This window comes from Arachis ipaensis, chromosome B06, assembly GCF_000816755.2.
Source record: "Arachis ipaensis cultivar K30076 chromosome B06, Araip1.1, whole genome shotgun sequence".
NCBI lineage: Eukaryota > Viridiplantae > Streptophyta > Magnoliopsida > Fabales > Fabaceae > Arachis > Arachis ipaensis.
In genome coordinates, this window is record NC_029790.2 from 83353858 (window position 1) to 83370378 (window position 16521).

Below are 16521 nucleotides of genomic sequence, written 5' to 3' on the forward strand. Positions count from 1 at the left end.
TCCCTATGAATAGATACATTCCGCCACTTTATAGCCTCTAATCTATGCTTTCTGGGCCGCAAACTGGGTCAGAAATAGCCCAGAATTCGCTGGTCCTAAATTCAACCACGCTGGATTTCCGTCACTGCGACGCGGCCGCATGGATCACGCGGTCGCGTCACCTAGCGTCAGAGAAACTATAGCATATTAAATATCAAATCGAAGCCCCAAACGTTAGCTTCCCAACGCAACTAGAACCGCGTCATTTGGACTTCTGTAGCTAAAGTTATAGCCGTTTGAGTGCAAAGAGGTCAGGCTGGACAACTTAGCAATTTCTCCAACTTCTTGTATTCCTTCCACTTTTGCATGCTTCCTTTCCATACTCCAAGCCATTCCTGCCCTATAATCTCTGAAAACACTTAACACACATATCAAGGCATCTAATGGTAATAAGAGAGGATTAATAATAAGCAAATATAAGATCAAAGAAGCATGTTTTTCAATCAAAACACATAATTAGAAAGGAAATATAAAACCATGCAAATAGTATGAATAAGTGGGTAAAGTGTTAATAAAAACCACTCAATTGAGTACAAGATAAACCATAAAATAGTGGTTTATCAACCTCCCCACACTTAAACACTAGCATGTCCTCATGCTAAGCTCAAGAGAAGCTATAAAGATGAGGAGGAATGGTATGAAATGCAACCTATGAATGCAACTACATGCTAAATGCTTTTACTTACTTGGTTAAGAGTAAATAAGTTCTCCAAGACAAATACAAACCAATTTCTACTAATTCAAATCATACAATAAAAAACAAGTGAACTTGTAAGAAGACAGCTCATGAAAGCAGGGAACATAGAATTTAAGCGTTGAACCCTCACTGGAAGTGTATATCACTCTAATCTCTCAAGTGTATAGGGTAATTCACTCTAGTATTCTCTAATCATGCTTTCTAAAACTTTGTTCTTCATCTAACCAATCAACAAAATTTAGTATACCAATGCAAACATCATGAGGTCTTTTTTCATTTTTCTCTTTTTTTATTATTATTTTTTTGTATCCCCTTATTTAATTACTTAATATATTTTTCTTCAATGCACATGGTAATTTAATTATTTTGATTTTACATGAGCATGCTTCCCAAATTTTCAAATGACTTATTCAATTTAATTCCCTACTTTTTCATATCATCCCATGTTCCCATAAAATTCCCCACACTTAAATTTTATACAATATCTATCTTAAGCTAACCAAGGATTCAACTTGGGATTCTTATTTTGTTTTTCTGCTTAAGGCTAGTAATGTGGTTATAAAACAGAAAGGATTTAAAAGCTCAAGGGGGCTAACAAGGGTGATGTAAAAGGTAGGCTAATTTTGGGATAAGTGAGCTAAAATCAAACAATGGCCTCAATCATATGCAAGCATGTAAATACACTAAATATTGGACATATAGAATGGAACAAAGTAAAGATTACAATCATAGAGAAGAAAACACACAAGAATAAAAATTTATGGTTAAATAGTGTAACCATATAAATAAGCTCAAATCTCACAGGTTGTGTGTTCTTTAGCTCAAAATCCATGTTCCGAATACAACTTCCAAACAAGTTTTAATATAATTTTTTTTCAAATTAGTGAAATGCTCTAAAAAGGTTTATTGAAAAAAAGAAAATATTACTCCAACCAAGTGGTATAATATGCAAAAAAAATCAAACAAATATGCAATCAAACATGCAAATGCAACAATGAACAAACAAATAAAATAAAAAATTTGGTGTTGAGTCAAGAAATAACTAACCCATGGAGATCGGTATCGATCTCCCCACACTTAAAGATTGCACCGTCCTCAGTGCATGCTGAGATGTGCAGGTGGACGGGTTGTTCCAACTGATGCTTTTCTTCAAGGATTGTGCAGATGGACTTGTCTGTCTCCCCATGTAAACGTCTTCCGCTTCCCTTCCGGGTGGCCATCCTGAAAGAAAAAGGGAAGAAAGGTAACCCAGTAATAGAGATAAGAAAATAAATGAAGTATGGGTGGGTTAATGCCAAATGAAAAGGGTCTCATTTACATGGAAGCTTCAACATGTACGTGAGAAAACAATAGAAGCCATGGCATACCAGTGGTGCAGAATTTGCAACAAAGGGGAATGTGAGTAATGCAAGATAGTATAAGTTCATATCAATGCAAGAGAAGTATGAGTATCATAAAAGATTAGCATTGATTTAAATAATGTTACCCAATCAGAATAAAACAAGTTACTAAGCACCCAAAATATTTCAAGAGAAGATGCAATAGTGAAATAAGAAAATTCAGCACCAAAGAAAAAATAATAAATTAGAAAAAAAAATAAAAATATGCACTAAATTAAAATGCAATGAATGAAATATTCAAATAAATTAAGTAAAATAGAATGGAGGTGAAAGAAAATAAGAAAGGAAGAAGAAAGAAATAAGAAAAGATAAGAAAAATAAGGATTAGAGAAGAAAAGATAAGAAAATTGGCTGATCTGGATATTCTGTGCGCCGCTTGTGACGCGGACGCGTGAGCGACGCGGTAGCGTGGTGCGCGATAAGGTCAGGTGACGCGGACGCGTAGGTCATGCGATCGCGTGGCCTGTTTTGTGCGATTGGCGCGAGTGCAGCCTCGCGGTCGCGCAACTCTCTGTTCAAAACTCTTTTTGCCAAAAATCCGGGTGACGCGATCGCGTGGGTGACACGATCGCGTGAATGGAGATTTTTTGAAAATGACGCGGCCACGTGGGGCACGCGTTCGCGTGGTAGGGCTTGGGCTTCCAGCACGAGTCCAGCCCAACTCCAGCTCAACTTTTTGCCATACACCCATTTACCTCGACTTCTCAGAGCCACGCGGTCGCGTGGGTGACGTGATCGCGTGGGAAGCTATTTTTCCAAATGACGTGGCCGCGTCAGCGACGCGGTCGCATGGATCAAATTGTGCCATTAGCGCGCCTCCAGCCACGCTTTTGCGTGACTCTCTGTTCAATTCTTTTCTTCCCGACGCACATACGACGCGGACGCGTCGGCGACGCGATGCGAAAATCCTTTTTTTTATTTTTTTTATCTGAAAAAAATGCAGAATGTAGTGTTAATATGAATGTGATGCAAAACTCCAGGTTTAATATAATAAAATAAAATAAAACTCAAAAACAAATAAAACTAAATAAAAATGGAAAAAGAACGATCATACCATGGTGGGTTGTCTCCCACCTAGCACTTTTAGTTAGAGTCCTTAAGTTGGACATTTGGTGAGCTCCCTGTTATGGTGGTTTATGCTTGTACTGATCCAGGAATCCCCACCAATGTTTATACTTCCAGTAACCTCCGGGGTCCCAGATCTTGCTTTTGCACCCGTCTTCAAGTTGATTATCATGATTCCATCCAGGTGGTTCAGCCTTAGAATTCTCACTGAAGCGTCCAAACAACTTCCTAGATCCATTCAATTGAGCTTCACACCAAACCTTGCGTTTAAACTTAAAGCTTCCAACCATAATGAGCCTTGCAGGACAGTTCTTACCACTGACCATCTTCCTCTTACTCTTTATGCCACAAAGAGCTCTAAGTTGACCATTCGTCTCCAGTAGCCCATATTCAAGTGGAATTAGAAAGCTAAGGGATATGAATTTTACCCACTTGAATGTTGTGAAGGATTATGGCAACTTAGGGGGAGGGGTCTCTAACAAGTTTGGAATAGAGATTTCAAGCTCCATTCCCTTAAGCTCTTCCTTGAAAATTTCCACCTCTTTGCAAGATTCTTCAGTTTTAACCTCATCTTCTTGGTAGCTTTCCTCCAATTCAATCTCTTCTTTATTGCTCACCAAGGGCATAGGAGGTTGTGCTTCTTCTTCTTTAATCTCCATCACTTGATCAACCTCTTCCAAGTCTTCAACTGTGATATGCCTTGGAGGTTGTACACCCTCCTTAACGTCAATTGCAACCGTCTTGGAAGGAGACTCTATGTTTTGACTTTCCCAAGGAGGTTCAGCATCTCCTAAGTCTTCAACCAATTCTTCTTCTTCAATAATTCTGGCTTCCTCTACTTGTTCCAGTACAAAGTCATGCTCCGTACTGTTCACTGGAGTTTCTAGTATCTCCTTCATACTACGTTCTTCATTAGATTGTCCACATGAAGCCATGGGGGTTCCTTGAGTGTCCGAACGTCGGGAAGCTAATTGACTCATTATTACTTGCTCCAATTGATGAATGGTTGCATGAAATCAATCCACTGTTTCCTTGAAATGATCCTTTGTCTCTTGATGCACTCGGCTATCATAAATAGGATCATAGTGCTCTTGGATTGATGGATATGGAGATGGTGAATATTGAAATTGTGGTTCTTGTGAGTAATTGGGTTGGAATTGGGGTGATTCTATATATGATTCATATGGCTCATAAGGTGGTTGGTATGGTGGTTGAGGGTTAGGGTCATATGGAGGTGAATGGCGGAAAGGGGCTTGTGAGTTTGGTGGTCCAAAGTCATGTTGAGGAGAGGATTTATAGGCATATGGTGGTGGTTGTTGATAGTCCATTGGAGGTGGTTGTTGCCATGAGGGTTGATCAAATCCTTGTGGCTCCTCCCATCTTTGATTGTTCCAACCTTGATGCCTGTTCTCATTGTAATTTCTTCTTCCTGCAACATTATTGTAACCAGACTCATAGCCAAAGGGGTGAGAGTTCATAGTAGCAAATAAAAATTAAAAACAAAAATAAAAACAAATTTAAATTAAAAGGTTTTTTAAATTTCGAAATTTGAATTTTAAATTTTGAAATTTGAATTTTTGAAATTTGAAAATTTTTAAATTTGAATTTTGAAAATTTTTTAAATTTGAATTTTGAAATTTAATTTTTTGAAATAAGATAAGATAAGATAAAAATTTAAAAAAAAAACTAATAACCTCTTAATTTACAAAAAAGAAAAAATAAAAACAAAAATAAAAACAAGTAAAAAGCAAATATTTACAATAACCAATAATAAGGCACACGTTTGCAATTGCCCGGCAATGGTGCCATTTTGACGTTAAGATTTTTGCCAGTAAAGAATGTCATAAAAACATTCGCGTTGTAGATATAGTCTCTAAACCGACAGAAATTCCTTCGTACAAAAGTTTTGGTTGTCACAAGTAACAAACCCCTTAAAATTGATAACCGAGTATTTAAACCTCGGGTCGTCTTCTCAAGGAATTGCAGGGAAGTATGTTCTTATTATTGGTTATGAAGATTGTAAATTGGGGGTTTTGGAAGTAAGGTGGGAATATGTTATATGACAAGTAAAATAAAATAATAATAATAAAATCTCTTGGCAAGGTATAAGAAATTGGAAGTCCAGACTTAGTTATCCTTATCAATAACAATGAAAGTCGAATCTTAATTCCACTTGGTCAACCTTTACTAAAATAAAGGAAAGTCAAGGGACTAATTAGTTTGATCATCGAATCCTATTTATTTCCTAAGTAAAGATTGGGATTATTGAAGCTCAATTCAATTAGCAAAGATAACAGTTATCAATTATGCTGTTGAGTTGGATAATTCCTGTGTTACTGATTTCTTAACCAAGTCCAAAAGGGGAAAAGTAAATCTACTGGAATAAGAATGCCTTCAGATGGGAAGCAATAATAATGTAAATAAAAGAGAGCAATAATAACTGAAATACCTCAAATAATATTAATTCAAGTAATCTGGAACAGTTCATAAACTAAATTGGGAAAATAAATAAAAATAAAGAACCTGGGATTGAGAGTTACTCCTAAAACTAAGAGAATTCCTAAATCCTAAGAGAGAGTGGAGAGAACCTCTCTCCAAACTAAATCTAAATCATGAGAAGTGAATTATGAGAGCCTCCTTATGAATGGATACATTCCCCCACTTTATAGCCTCTAATCTGTGTTTTCTGTGCCGCAAACTGGGTCAGAAACAGCCCAGAATTCGTTGGTCCTGAATTCAACCACGCTGGATTTCCGTCACTGCGACGCGGCCGCATGGATCATGCGGTCGCATCACCTAGCGTCAGGGAAACTATAGCATATTATATATCAAATTGAAGCCCCCGGACGTTAGCTTCCCAACGCAACTGGAACCGCGTCATTGGACCTCTGTAGCTAAAGTTATAGCCGTTTGAGTGCGAAGAGGTCAGGCTGGACAGCTTAGCAATTTCTCCAACTTCTTGTATTCCTTCCACTTTTGCATGCTTCCTTTCCATCCTCCAAGCCATTCCTGCCCTATAATCTCTGAAAACACTTAACACACATATCAAGTCATCTAATGGTAATAAGAGAGGATTAATAATAAGCAAATATAAGATCAAAGAAGCATGTTTTTCAATCAAAACACATAATTAGGAAGGAAATATAAAACCATGCAAATAGTATGAATAAGTGGGTGTTCCGAGGGTTACCTGAAACTGGAGGTCGATCTCGGATGAGATCTTTCGTACTGGTCGGAGATGACGTGTCCGGCTGGCTGGTGGCGGCCGGAGCTGTTGTGCCCGACTTGTTGGACTTGCTGCACTGCTGATCCTTGGTCACCGGAGGGTGGGGGGTACCTGCAAGAGACTCCGATGCTTAAGTTAGCACGGGTATTAAGCAGGTTTTTATGTTGAATCAGAGTATATGTTATACCTGGGTGCTCCAGTGTATTTATAGTAGTTGTAGAGTGACCTTTCTAGATAAGATAAGTTAGTTATCTTATCTTCTCTTTATCTTTGAGTTGAGGTCAGCTTATCTTCAAGGGAACCGCCCTTATCTCTATAGGCTTGGACGGCCTTTGGATTTGGGTCGTGTTCCTCTACTTGGGCCCTTTATGGGCTTTTCTATCGATATGGCCGAGTTCTTTAAGAAGAAGTCGGTCCGCTTGACCTGAAGAGGTCGGTCGCTTTGTCGTTTTAATCATCCCAGGTTGGATAGCTCGACCCAGGGTATGAACAGTTCCCCTGCTTGAGCTCGGTCTTATTTGTCGAGGTCAAGTCCTTAACTTCTTGTAGCGAAGCCGAACTCAAGCATTTTGTCGACTCCTTTTTGTAGCAGCTTTGGAATGTAGAACGTTTTTCCTCTATAAGCGCGCGCTTTTGTATTAGCGCTTTTTTGGGAATGCAAAGGGTTTTAATATCCGCATTTAATTGGCATTTAATTGCCACGTTTCCCCTAACTTCTCTATTTTTGAATTTTGCATTTCAAGAAACGGTTTCTCTCCTTCGCCCTTTTCGTAACTTCTTCGCACTTATTCATTTTCTGCCTTTCACCCTCATTTCACCTTTTCTTGCGACGTCGCTTGGTGATTTTCTGAAGCTTCTGTTTTCAGCTGGAGTTTTGTAGTTTCGCATTTCTCTCTGTGATACTGCTTTTGTTCGTGCTTTTTTTCTCGTAAGAAGGCAATACCAGACTTCGTCTTCCATCCTTAATTTCCCTGAAGCTTTGCTACTTTTTCCAGGTTGGTACTAGCTTTCGTGCTTCTTTCATAGCTTCGTCTTCAGTTTTTTAGTGAAGCTTTGATTTTGCATGTTTGAAAGTTTGAATCTTTTTCGTGGTCTTGTATTTGCTTGTCACTGTAATGTGTTTTCTCTGACTTCCTTTTACGCATTCTTTTGGCATTTCCGTCGAGGCTCTCTAGGGTTTTGCTTCTGGTTGTTTCCTGTCTGATATCGATAGCGAATCTGCCTCTGTTCCTCGCTTTATTTGGAGATTTCTTTTTGATTCTGAAAAAGTTTGTATTTTTGATGATTTCTACTTGGCGTGTTCGATGTTGGTGCTTGCTCTTTGCCGATGATTTTTTGTTTGATTTCGAAAAAGTTTGCGCCTTTGCTGTTTTTCCACTGATAAACTGTAGGGGGTGGACCTTTTGCAATTTTTGCTTCCTTTGTTTTCTTTTTGGATTTTATTTTGATGAGTGCCGGGATGTAGGTTGTAGAAATAACTTAAAGATCTTGCTTTGTTTACTGCCTCCAAGGGATGCCCCAAGACCTTTGTCTTGAGTCTTGGGGTTTTCCCTTTTTGTTTATCCGCCTGTCGAGATGTTTTGCCCTCTATCCGAGATGTTTTTATATAATCCATTCTTCTTTTCTTTTTGTAGGATTTAGTTGACCTCATGTCTTCCCGAAATAACATTGTAGAGATGCCTTCCCAGGTTCCCGCGGGTATGGCCGATTGGGTAGACTCCATGGTTCTCATGTGTGTCTCGCTGGTTGATTCTGAATTTTGTGCTCAGCTTAGGCAGTTTCATAGTGTCTGTAGTAATTCTGGTGATGAGAAGAACTATGAACTTGTATCTCTCTCTTCTGACGAGAGAGTCTGCTTTCCAACTCGGGTTGTTGATGGTCACCCTTTCTTTTATGCTCATGATTTTTTCTTTGGTCAGCTGGGTATCACCCTTCCTTTTACCAAATTTGAAACCGACCTGTTATGGTCTTGTAATGTTGCCCCTTCTCAACTTCACCCCAATTCCTGGAGTTTTATTAAAATTTTCCAATTGTTGTGCAATGGTTTTGGTATTCCTGCTTTCCAATCCCTCTTTTTCTATCTTTTTGTCTTGGCTAAGCTCGATGTGGTAAAAAAGAAGTCAGCTTGGGTCTTCTTTTGTTCTACCCAGGGAAAGAAGATTTTTTCCATGTTTGACGAGTCGTTCCGTGATTTTAAAAACTACTTCTTCAAGGTCCGAGCTGTTGAAGGAGCTCGCCCTTTTTTCTGGATGAAAATGACGAACCTGCTTTTCCCTTGGAATGGCAAAAAGACATGAGGGTCTCCAGGTATTCATGGGAGATGTTGGATGATGCTGAGTGAGCCTTTGTGACTATCCTGGAAGAATGCTGGGGTCAACCTCCCCACCTCGACACAAAGAAATTTCTAACCAATCCTTCTCTTCTTCAAACTGAACTGGGTATCTTTGTGTTTTCTTTATTATCCGTGTATGTTGCTTGTAGCTGTCTTTCCGACTTGTCCAACTTGTAACTGATTTTCTGTTTTATTTGCAGAAGAAATGAAGAATAGTGAATCCATGAAAGCTTTTAAGAGAGCGCAGAGGGTGACTGCTGCCAGAAATGTTGCTGCCAAGGCGGCTGGGGAGGGATCCTCCCAAGTGCGCGAGAAGCCATCAGTGCAGAGTTTTGCCGGGGTGAAGAAGGTGATCCCTACACCCCGAGTTTGTTTGGTAGATCCTCACGTCACCTTTGCTGCTCCTTCTGTTGCTCCTCCCAATAAAAAACAAAAGACTGCTGAGCCCTTTGACCTTGATGCTCCTGATTTTAATGCTATTGAATTCGTGGATCAACAAATCGGTCCCTACGGCGCTCTCTCTATGAACGATGTGTCCATCCTCTATCACTTGGAGTTTATGGCCCGAAATCATGTGAAGATAGCGTATATATCGGTTGCCATATATCAGACTGCTCAGAATCTCCCTCTCCACGCTACTAGGGCGTTTATGGAGGAGGCAAAACAAGAGTTTGATCGGATGAAGGAGTTAAAGGAGGAGTTTGAGATGAAGGTAGCCAAGCTGGAGAAGGACTTGAAGAATGAGGAGGCGAGTTCTCAGTCATTGGCGGCTTCTTTGAGGTTGGCTGAGGACGCCGTCCTGATGCACAAGGAGAGTTACCATTCATCTTATCGAGAGGTGATGCACCTGAGGGGGGAGCTTGACAGTGTTCGGGAAGATTATGCTGAGCTCCAAAGTCATCTTGTTGGCAGCATGACTGTTGCTTATGAGAACTTGAGGGAGCAAGTTCAGGTCATTGCTCCTGAGGCCGACCTCACTTTTTTTAGCCTGGATAATGTAGTCAGGGATGGCAAGATTGTCCCTGATGATGAGGGTGATGATGATGATGTTGTTCCTCCCCTGTGTCCTCTACCAAAGTGCCGACCTCTTCCGTTCCCCCTGCTGTGCCCGACTCGGATTGCCAGATCCTGAATCGGGAGGATGGAACTATGGATGCTGTGTCGATCCAGACTCGTCCTCCTTCTCCTTGTCCTGATGCTGCCAAGAAGGCTCCTGATGCTTGCTGATCTCTTTCCTGGGAATTTGTGTAGTTGGCCCGGCTTGTGGGCTTTTTAAAACTTTTTAATTTATTTACTGACACTTTCCTAGTTGCTTTTCTAGCAACTTTTATTCTGACAAACAAAAAAGGTGGCTCGCCACCCTTAAATTTTGCTGGCCTTCGAGGCTTTTGCAACTTTTGCAGATTTTATATTATGCCTTTTGATTTGACATTTTTCTGTTTTCTGCTGATGTGTGATATCTTACGGCTCGACCTCCTTGGGTTATTTTGTTGTTTGTAGCTTGAATCCTTTGAGGTTACGATTTGTGGGGTCCAACTTGTTTCTCGGTTTTCCGTATTTGTGACCGGTTCCTTTGCGTTGGTCACTTTCTAAGTTATTATTGTAATCCTCTCTTTCAGAGATTACTTTTATAACTTGTTTGTAGGAGATTGACTTCGTCAGGTCGATCTCTTTTTAAGTTATTTTTGTAATCCTCTTTCTTAGACCTTTGTCAGGTCTCTTTCAGGGATTATTTTGATAACTTTTCAGTAGTAGGAGTCTGACTTGGTTATGTCGGTCTCCCTTAAGTTATTTTTTGTAGTCCTCTTTCTTGGATCTTTGTCAGATCTCTTTCAGGGACTACCTTAATAATTTTTCATTAGTAGGAGTCCGACTAGGTTATGTCGGTCTCCCTTAAGTTATTTTTTGTAGTCCTCTTTCTTGGATCTTTGTCAGATCTCTTTCAGGGACTACCTTAATAACTTTTCAGTAGTAGGAGTCCGACTTGGTTATGTCGGTCTCCCTTAAGTTATTTTTTGTAGTCCTCTTTCTTGGATCTTTGTCAGATCTCTTTCAGGGACTACCTTAATAACTTTTCAGTAGTAGGAGTCCGACTTGGTTTTGTCGGTCTCCCTTAAGTTATTTTTTGTAGTCCTCTTTCTTGGATCTTTGTCAGATCTCTTTCAGGGACTACTGGTGCACGAAAATTACTTCACAATGTAATTCCGCACAACTAACCAGCAAGTGCACTAGGTCGTCCAGGTAATACCTTATGTGAGTAAGGGTCGAATCCCACGGAGATTGTTGGTTTGAAGCAATCTATGGTTATCTTGCAATTCTTAGTCAGGAAGTCAATTATATTTATCAGTTGAATTGCGAATAAACAAGCGAGCATGGATTAAAGGTTACTTGTTATGCAGTAATGGAGAATATGTTGGAGTTTTGGAGATACTTTGTCTTCAGAATCTCTGCTTTCCTCTGTCTTCTGATTCACACACACACGTCCTCCTACGGCAAGCTGTGTATAGGTGGATCACCGTTGTCAATGGCTACCATCCATCCTTCCAGTGAAAAGGGTCCAGGTGCGCTGTCACCGCACGGCTAATCATCTGCAGGTTCTCAGTCGTACCGGAATAGGATTTACTATCCTTTTGCATATGTCACTACGCCCAGCACTCGCGAGTTTGAAGTTCGTCACAGCAATCCAATCCCAGAATCCTACTTGGAATACCACAGACAAGGTTTAGACTTTCCGGATTCTCATGAATGCCGCCATCAATCTAGCTTATACCACGGAGATTCTGATTAAGGAATCTAAGAGATATTCATTCAATCTGATGTAGAACGGAGGTGATTGTCAGACACACGTTCATGGATTGATGAAGGTGATGAGTGTCACTGATCATCACCTTCTCCATAGTTAGGCGCGAATGGATATCTTAGGTAGGAACACGCATGTTTGAATGGAAAACAGCAATACTTGCCTTAATTCATCGACACACAGCAGAGCTCCTCACCCCCAACAATGGAGTTTAGAGACTCATGCCGTCAAAGAGTACAAAATTCAGATCTAAAATGTCATGATATACAGAATAAATCTCTAAAAGTTGTTTAAATACTAAACTAGTAACCTAGGTTTACAGAAAATGAGTAAACTATAACAGATAGTGCAGAAATCCACTTCTGGGGCCCACTTGGTGTGTGCTGAGGCTGAGACTAAAGCTTTCACGTGCCTGGGGCTGTTTTGCGCGTTCAACGCCAGCTTTGGATCCTTTTCTGGCGTTGAACTCCAACTTGCAACTTGTTTCTGGCACTGGACGCCAGAATTGGGCAGAGAACTGGCGTTGAACGCCAGTTTACGTCGTCTATCCTTGAGCAAAGTATTGATTCTCCTATTTCAGTATGATGATTCTTGAACACAGCTACTTTATGAGTCTTGGCCGTGGCCCTAAGCACCTTGTTTTCCAGTATTACCATCGGATACATAAATGCCACAGACACATAATTGGGTGAACCTTTTCAGATTGTGACTCAGCTTTGCTAAAGTCCCCAATTAGAGGTGTCCAGGGTTCTTAAGCACACTCTTCTTTTTGCTTTGGACCTTGACTTTAACCGCTCAGTCTCAAGTTTTCACTTGACACCTTCACGCCACAAGCACATGGCTAGGGACAGCTTGGTTTAGCCGCTTAGGCCAGGATTTTAGTTAAAAACTCGAATTTTATTGCCTCTTATTCAAAAGATCTACTATTTTATTCATGTTTGCTGATGATGAGAAAAATAGACTATAACTTAATTGGAGGTAAAATCAAAATAGACACTAATTACTACTATATGACTCCTAAGGTAAACTCTTATAACGACAATTATCACAGAGTTAAAGCAGAAATTGGAATTTGACAACCTTTGTTCTGGGAAGTGGATGTTCCTCGGATCTGTGGGGTGCTTGGTCCTTCAAGAGATAACTTCTGGTGCTTCAATTCCCTCAAGTCATGCCCTTGCTCTTCTTGTTCTTTAATCAAATAGCAAAGAATTTGACTGTGTTCTTTCTGTTCCTTTATTATTTGTTCCATAGCTTCTTGTATCTTGGTAACTGATGTTTCAAGATACTCCCAATATTCAGATTGAGGGATTTCTGGGAGAAATTCCTGTGTTTTCTTCTTGATGGAGTCATCCTGTGCTTGTTGTTTTTCCATTGATGCTTTGGTGATTGGTTTCTCAATTGAGATATACTCAGTTATTCCCATCCTTACGCCAGCGTCCTTGCAGAGCAGAGAAATCAAGCTTGAGTAAGCCAACCTGGCCTCTTTAGAATTTTTATTAGCAATTTTGTAGAATTCAGTTGAAATCATTTGATGAGCTTCTACTTCTTTTCCCATCATGATGCAATGGATCATCACTGCTCTTTTAACAGTGACTTCAGAATGGTTGCTGGTGGGCAGCAGAGAATGCCCAATGAAGTCCAGCCATCCTCTGGTGACTGGTTTGAGATCTTCTCTTTTGAGTTGATTTGGGACACCCTTCGTGCTGGTGGTCCACCTGGCTCTAGGGATACATATATCCTCTAGAATCTTATCCAGGCCCTTGTCTGTTCTCATCATTCTCCTGTTGAAAGAGTCTGGATCATGTTTCAGCTGAGGTAGCTTTAAGATCTCTCTGATCTTGTCAGGGATGGTATGAACAATATTTCCTCTGACCACGGTCTGATATTCATAGAAAGTAGTTCCAGATAGTTTTTGCTTGTCAGTCTGCCACATATTAGCATAGAACTCCTGGACCATATTCCTTCCCACTTTCGTCTCAGGATTAGCTAGGACCTCCCAGTTCCTGATTCGAATTTGCTCCTGGATCTCCGGATATTCGTCTTCTTTCAGATCGAATCTAACTTCCGGGATCACTGATCTTAGACCCATCATTTTGTAATAATGGCCTGAATGTTCTTTAGATAAGAACTTCCCTTGATTCCAAAGTGGTTTTGGAATGCTCTCTTTCTTGCCTCTTGAAGTGGGTTGTTTTCCCTTAGGAGCCATGATCTTAGTGATCACAGATAAACACACCAAACTTAGAGGTTTGCTTGTCCTCAAGCAAAAGAAAGGAAAGGAGAGGGATAGAAGGAGAGCTAGGTGCAATTGTTGATGGAGGGGGGTGGGTTGGAAAATTTAGAAAAGATATGATAAAAAAAAGGTTGATTTGGAAAAGATAAGATAGAAGATATGATAAGAGAGGATATAGTTTAAAATTGAAAAGATATGAAAAATTTTTTGAAAAAGATAATGTGGAGATTTGAAAAAGATATTAGTTGAAAAGATAGATTTGTTTTGAAAATTTGAAAAAGAGTTGGATTGAATTTGAAAAAGAGGGTTTGTGCTTATGGATTAAGATACATTTGATATTTTTAAAGTAGGATTTTTTGAAATTAAGGATTTTAGAAATCAGGGTTCTTAACATGTGTATGCAAGAAATCATGATTTGAAACATGGAAATTAAAATTAGAATGAAAAATATGAAGAAGAAACATTTGGGCGTTGAACGCCCAAAACAGACTCTTACATGTGTTTTCTTGCCAGTGAGCTCTTTTTCTCTGTTTTGTGTGCAGATTCCTTCTGTAACTGTGTGAACTTATGCAAATGATTCTTTACCTTGTTATCAATGAACTTTATATAAACAAATAAAAATAAAAATAGGGCAAAATGCTTAGAGGATTGATGCCCCATGGCTGGGTTGCCTCCCAGCAAGCGCTTCTTTATTGTCTTTAGCTGGACCTTGCTGAGCTTTTAGTCTAGCTTCATCCTTGAGCACTCTTGCTCAACATTGCCTTCAAGATAGTGCTTGATTCTCTGTCCATTGACAATGAACTTCTTATCAGAATCAATATCTTGAAGCTCCATATGACCATATGGTGATACACTTGTAATCACATATGGTCCCCTCCACCGGGACTTCAGTTTCCCGAGGAATAGCCTGAGCCTGGAGTTGAATAACAGAACCTTTTGTCCTGGTTCAAAGATTCTAGATGACAGCTTTCTGTCATGCCACTTTTTTTATTTTTCTTTATAAAGCTTGGCATTTTCGAAAGCAGTGAATCTGAATTCCTCTAGCTCATTTAGCTGGAGCAATCTTTTTTCTCCAGCTAATTTGGCATCAAAGTTCAGGAATCTGGTTGCCCAGTAGGCTTTATGTTCCAGTTCCACGGGCAGGTGACATGCCTTACCATAGACCAGTTGGTAGGGAGAGGTCCCTAAAGGAGTCTTGAATGCTGTTCTGTATGCCAACAGAGCATCATCCAAGCTTCTTGCCCAATCCTTTCTACGGGTATTTACAGTCCGTTCTAGGAATCTTTTTAGCTCTCTGTTAGAGACTTCAGCTTGTCCATTAGTCTGTGGATGATATGAAGTTGCCACCTTGTGGCGAATCCCATACCGGACCATGGCAGAGTAAAGCTGTTTGTTGCAGAAGTGAGTGCCCCCATCACTGATTAGTACTCTAAGGACCCCAAACCTGCTGAAGATATATTTCTGGAGGAACTTCAGCACTGTTTTAGTATCATTGGTGGGTGTGGCAATGGCCTCAACCCATTTTGATACATAGTCAACTGCCACCAGAATATAAGTGTTTGAGAATAATAGTGGGAAAGGTCCCATGAAGTCAATTCCCCATACGTCAAACAACTCAATCTCTAAGATTCCTTGTTGAGGTATGGCGTAACCATGAGGCAGATTACCAGCTCTTTGGCAACTGTCACAGTTACGTACAAACTCTCAGAAATCTCTATAGAGTGTGGGCCAATAGAAACCACATTGGAGGACCTTGGTGGCTGTCCGCTCACCTCCGAAATGGCCTCCATATTGTGATCCATGGCAATGCCATAGGATCCTCTGTGCTTATTCTCTAGGGACACACCTACGGATTATTCCGTCTGCACATCTCTTAAAGAGATAGGGCTCATCCCACAAGTAGTACTTTGCATCAGTAATTACTGGGCATCATTTAAAATGCGACTAGCACAATAAATGACGTGTAGAAGCTTGTCATGCCTCTGTCCCAATACTGCACCAATGGCGTGATCACCGGCATCACACATTAGCTCAAATGGTAATGTCCAGTCTGGTACGGAAATAACTGGTGCTGTGACCAATTTAGCTTTCAGCGTTTCAAACGCCTTCAGACACTCTGTGTCAAACACAAATGGCGTGTCAGTAGCTAGCAGATTACTTAGAGGTTTTGCGATTTTTGAAAAATCCTTTATAAACCTCCTATAGAATCCTGCATGCCCCAGAAAGCTTCTGATTGCCTTAACATTAGCAGGTGGCAGAAAGCAGTAATAATCATGACCTGCCAGTCTTTCTAGCATCTGGTCTATGAATGGTAAAAGAAAATGATCCTTTCTGGTGGCTGTATTGAGCCTTCTATAGTCAATACACATGCGCCACCCTGTAACTGTTCTTATAGGAACCAGTTCATTTTTTTCATTATGAATCACTGTCATGCCTCCCTTTTTTGGGATGACTTGGACAGGGCTCTCACCTAGGGGCTATCAGAAATAGGATAAATAATCCCAGCTCCTAGTAATTTGGTGACCTCTTTTTGCACCACTTCCTTCATGGCTGGATTTAGCCGCCTCTGTGGTTGAACCACTGGTTTAGCATTATCCTCCAATAAGATTTTGTGCATGCATCTAGCTGGGCTTATGCCCTTAAAGTCACCTATGGACCACCCAAGAGCTGTCTTGTGTGTCCTTAGCACTTGAATAAGTGCTTCCTCTTCCTATGGATTTAAAGCAGAGCTT